A 6,192-nucleotide genomic window follows, 5' to 3' on the forward strand; every position below is an offset into this window, starting at 1 on the left:
TTCATTAATATATTTATTAATTTATATAATAATTTATTTATATATTGGCTCCCAATTTAGAAGGCTTGTGGCGGTTTGTGAACTCTATTTGAAGGGGGGGGCGTTGCACATATCAATGCACCCTTAGTGCTTGTCCTAAGCAATGGGAAACCGGAGGTGAGTAAAAACGTTGTCAGATCAGATATGCAGATGAATGATTTATTGTTGCGACCCCAAACAGGTACAGCCAAAAGGAATCAACATTTTTAAGACTGGTCACTTTTTTTAGTAGGAAATTTGTCTGAACTAGTATATGAGCCATACCTCATTCAGCTCGATGCCAATACTTTTCCCCAATTGATTTTTTTATTAAATAAATCAGGATCGATCACTTCTCTGAAGCTTTATTTTCTTTTGTTTGTTTGTTTTTCTTTCTCATCCATGGCAGATGAACATTATAGAACTTTCTACACTATTAAATAAATCATTTAAGTTGCTGTATGCTTTAACCTTGGGAGACCCCCAGTTGCAGAATTGCAACATTCCTTTTAAATGATGCTATTAAACTATTTATGCCGGAAAATGGCCAAAACAACATTTCCCAGCAGCCCATCCTCTAAACTTTTGTATTGTAATAATGTGGGTGGAGCCACAACTACCATAAAGGTCATGTACTTTCCTGAAATCAAACAAAAGGGCTGCTTTTATTTAAACCACATGCTCCTGTTTTCACTGACAGTTTGAAAAGTTTTCTTATGTTGACTAGTAAAAAGCAAATGTAATGTGTTAGCAAAATACACTCTGCTCATTTGACTTGTGGGCAAGTTATATTTTAGTATACTTAGTATATCTATTTTAGTGCATCTTCTCCATTTTTTTCTCCTGACTTTAGCGTGTCCAATTACCCGATTGCATAACGCTTCCTCTATACTTATGCCGATCCCCGCTCCGATTGAGGAGAACAAAGCTAGTATAATATAAATTAGTTTATAAGCTAATATGAACAAGTTTATATGCGGATCAGCTTTGTGTATGGAGAGTGGTACTTGTACATTTACACTTGTACAGGTGGTACTTGTACATCTTCTGGTATACAATCATACTGCCAGTGGTAAATGCCTGGCTGCTGTACAGATGTGATTGTGAAAACCCCCAGATACCAAAAAAAGATGTTGAAAAGGAGGCACTTTTAGGCCCAACTTGCCACTTATTTAGGTGAACACATCGAAAAGAGGGAGCCCCCAAGTCCCACTGTAAAAACATGTTTGTTTTTCTGAGTATCTAAAAGATGTAGGTAATTATTTTATAACGTCATACAGATGAAAATATTACAAAGTAATCTCTTCATATCAGTGTCTTTTTTTGTCCTAACCAGAGGAAATTAAAAACAGATGAAGGAATGAATGTGGAATTGTGCATAAGCACTGAGAGGCAATACTTTCCTGAAAAACAACAGGACTATAGAGAATGAAATGTGCACTTGCAGACTTTCATATTTGCAGGTTTTCGTGATATGCCCTCAGCAATGTAATCCATCTTTTATCGATTACAAAAAATGAAACTTTCTCGTTTTGTTTAAATAATTCATTATGTTAAGCACATCGAGCGAGATCTGTCCATGAATTATGTATGGGAATCATAAATGCCATTACAAGGTTTAATTTCAAATTTTCAAATTTGCATGGTTTTGTACAATGTAACTGTAGACTGATTGGATCTGTAGTCCTGATTGATAAAAAATTTATCACTGTAACAAAGGCTGAATGTTTTGATTACATGAGTGGAAATATGAATGTAGTTACATTGGTTGCTGCTTCACGATTAGTCTTGTTGCTAATACTGTCTAAATGCCAATATAGTAAAAAGTCATATTGTTTATAAAGTACATTGATTAGCTGTCTGATTTGGAGCACACAAAAACTACTTCTATACTAGTATCTCCCCTTGTAAAGAACCATCTGTCTTCTAAATATAAATGAGTATGTATGTACAGTGGTGTTCAAAAAATAGCAGTGATTTTAAAAGAGTGAATAAAGCACAAAATCATTATAATAACTTTTATTTCCATAAATGCAAATGCACTGAAAATACTACACTTTCAATTCTAAATCAAAACATTAACAAAATGTAGCGTTTGTGTTAATCCTTTACAGAAAGTTAAGAAAAGTTAATATTAGGCTGTTCAAAAAAATAGCAGTGCCAGCATTTTTCTTTAAAAACTCAAAAAATGTATCTATAAACTGAAAATGTTTGAGGTTTCACTTTACTTTAAATTACTGAACTAATATTTAGTGGCATAACGATTGTTTCCGAGATCTGTGTTGCATGGAGTCGACCAACTTCTGGCACCTCTGAACAGGTATTCCAGTCCAGGATGATCAGACTACATTCCACAGTTCTTCTGCAATTTTGGGTTTTGCCTCAAAAAAACGCATTTCAGATTTCAGCCCACAAGTTCTCTCTGAGATTGAAGTCAGGAGATTGGGCTGGTCACTCTATTACCTCAATCTTGTTTGTCTGTAACCAGGATGTTTTGGGTCATTGTCATGTTGAAACACCCATTTTAAGGGCATTTCTTCTTCGACATAGGGCAACATGATCTCCTCAAGTATTCTGATATATTTAAACTGATCCATGATCCCTCGTATGTGATAACTAGACGTAACACCATGGTATGAGAAACATCCTCATATCATAGTTTTGTACCACCATGCTTTACTGTCTTCACAGTAAACTGTGGCTTGAATTCAGTGCTCGATGTCGTCTGACATACTGTCTACAGCCACTAGACCCAAATAGAACAAGTTTGCTTTCACCAGTCCACAAAATGTTGAGCCATTTCTCTCTGGACCAGTCAATGTGTTCTTTGGGAAATTTGAACCCATTCAGGACACGTCTTTTTCTTAACAACGGGACTTTGCAAGGAGTTCTTGCTGGTAAATTGGCTTCACTTAATCATCTTCTGTACTCACTGGGAACTTCAGATGTTCCTTGATCTTTCTGGAGGTGATCACTGGCTGAGTATTTGCCATTTTGGCTATTCTTCGATCCTTTCAAACAGTAGTTCCACGCTTCCTTCTGCGTCTTTCAGGTTTTGGTTTTCACTTCAAGGCATTTGAGATCATTTTAGCTGGGCAGCCTATCATTTGCTGCACTTCTCTGTATGTTTTTTCCCTCTACAATCAACTTTTTAATCAAAGTACGCTGTTCATCAGAACAATGTCTGGAACAACCCATTTTACCCAGTATTTCAGAAGGAAATGCGCTATGACCAACCTGTGCAACATTTGCCACCATCCTACATTAAATAAGGGCCAAAACTGACACCCGTTCTTCTGCAGAATGAATGACTTCACCAATTGAACTCCTCACTGCTATTATTTTGAACAACCCCCTTTCAATCAATGCTTTGATTACTCAGAATAAGTGGCATGCATGTGTTAATTGTTGGGTTTGTTTTGTTTTCATTACTCTACTACACTTTCAAGTAAATTTTTTGCTATGTAGAAATAGCATTTCTACTAAAAACAGTGATTTATCAGGTTAATGGTGTTGGACTGCTATTTTTTTGAACACCACTACGTACATACATGTACAGTACAATAAAATTCATTTGGAAGTTGGGGTCTGAGCACAGGGTCAGCCATTGTACTGCACCCCTGGAGCAACATTAACATAATGAATTATTTAAACAAAACAAAATTAAGGATTAAGGGCCTTGCTCAAGGGCCCAACAGTGGTTCCATAGCAGAGCCAGAATTCGAACCCACAATCTTCAGATTGATAGTCCAAAGCTCTACCCACTACGCTCCCACAGTCCCTATAATAAATTCACTATAAAGGGAAAGGTATGTGGACAGCCTTAACATTTATGAAGTTCATGTGTTTCAGCCATACCCTTTGCCAGCAGACATTTAAATCAATAATATGCTTCTAAGTTTCTGGCAACAGATTGGGGAAGGCCCTTTTCTGGTTTAGTATTTCCATTTTTGGCATTTAGCAGACGCTTTTACCCAAAGCGACTTATAGTACTGTGACAGTATATTGCAAGCAATTGAGGGTTAAGGGCCTTGCTCAAGGGCCCAACAGTGGCAACCTGGCAGTAGTGGAGCTTGAACCAGCAAGCTTTTGATAAATAGTCCAGTACCTTAACCGCTAGGCTACAACTGCTCTATTTAATGCATGAATCAACGTCCATAAAGATGAGTTTAGTATGGAGAAATTCCAGTAGCCCTGACCCCAATGCCATTAAACACCTTTGAGATAAACTGCACCACTGATTACAAGCCAGGCTTGGCCATAGGGTGCAGATTAGTATACTGTTTCATGCTGATGTTTTGCAAGTTAAATAAGTTTACATCCTCTACAAACACCAGTGAAAATCTGAAAATAAAACAACTTTTTTTTAAATGATGCAGGAATCGTCATTCTAATAGGATTAGAGCATGTTTATTACATTTGGAACAGTGGCGATTTCTCTTAAGACTGCAAGGGAAGAAAAATGTGAAATTAAATGGTCAAATATGTAGTTGTGTTAACATTTCATTGACTACAAATGCGTTAGAACACGTTCATCTCGAAGACGAGTTCGTTCAGAATCAGCTACTTATCACAAATCGACTGACTCGATTTTGTTAACTCCCGTAGCGTCAATGCATTTACCCGTAGAAGCTGAGCATCTATTCACTTCAACTGCATGGAAAGTTTTTTTTTTTTATTGCTTCAAAACTCGCCGGTCATTGGATAAATGCCACGATTTTGTCCCGCCCCCGGACGCTGAGCGTCTCTGGGGGTGAATGGAGCTGTGGGCGGGTCTAGACACGAGCTGAAGCTTCTACAAGATGATTGGAGGATCAGTCGAAAGGCTGAATCCCGTTTTGATTGACAGCTATTTGCTGGCCATTGAGAGGACACTGGTCAAGTCCCTGGAAAAGACGCCTACTTGGTACGATAGGATCACAGGCCATTTTCTTGAAAAGGAACGGAGGGCAGAATTTATGTATAAATAAATTGACAAATTTTATGATGTAAGCCGACAATGAGCTTCCCCTCTTTGAAAGACCAGCAGCCGCCACTGATTTGGAAGAATATTTTCCCTTTCTGTAACTGTATGGATCTGTATGAGTTTCGGTGAGGTCGATTAGGACATTAGGCTTGAATTCAAGTTTACTCAGTTTACACTTTAACAGGTTTCCAGTTTGGCCTGGTGAATTAGCTTTCTCCAGCAGATTTTCTCTGCCAGCACAGGCAGGCTTTGGCTACACTGTGGAGCATTTTTATGAAAGGCAATCAACTGGCCTGCAGGTTACCTGTGTTTTCTATTGCCCACAATCTGTTCAGCTCGGGTCAGCAAAACACGTGACATCTAATTACATCCATTTAAAACTCTGAATCAGACATCTGCTGTTTTTTGGAGTGACCATGTTTTAGTAAACCTGCTTTTGGCATTTTTGGTGATTACTGTAGTGTTTGATACCAGTGCTTATAAAAAACAAATACATATTTGCACTGATATAGATAGCTGTTGGTTATTTTTTTTTTACCTGGGTGCTAATTCCATATATAAAATATAAAACTGCACTGGCATTTTGACAGTTTTTTACAACATAGCCAAGTGGGGGAAACTAAAAGAACAAGGTCACTGTGTCAGTGACACTTTTACTGTGCCAGCAGTTCTTCATGCAAAGGAAATTTTACACCTAAACATGTGTAAGTGAATTACAAGCCGTATCTAAGGTGAATTACATTTTTTTAGCTGCTGTGTGTAAATTTTTGCTACAGAATTATCTCTAAAGACCCAAACTAAACTAATTAAAGACCTCATATTTAGGTTGTTTTAAACAAGAAGTGTGTTTTAATCATTGTCACACAAAAAATATGCAAAAATTATTCAAATACACAGAATGGCATCAAGTATGGTACATGGCCCTTACAAGTAAGTGTAAACATTTGACTTGTAGTGTGTGTACTTATTGCCGGATTAAAAATATATGTGCTGCTAGGATACTTGATTGTTTATACTTTACATTTTAAGACCTATCACTTAATTCAGCTTTAGTTTAACATCCAAATTACACAAAACAGTTTACGTTAAGTATACAAATGATACTAGTTCATTTCTCAAGTTAATAATTAACTGCCTCAAGTGTTAACTGCCTGATTTTGCCTACCCGCCATCCTGTATCCTATCCATCTTGAAATCACTCAATTTTA

The sequence above is a fragment of the Trichomycterus rosablanca genome, chromosome 16 (assembly GCF_030014385.1).
Source record: "Trichomycterus rosablanca isolate fTriRos1 chromosome 16, fTriRos1.hap1, whole genome shotgun sequence".
NCBI classification, from domain to species: domain Eukaryota; kingdom Metazoa; phylum Chordata; class Actinopteri; order Siluriformes; family Trichomycteridae; genus Trichomycterus; species Trichomycterus rosablanca.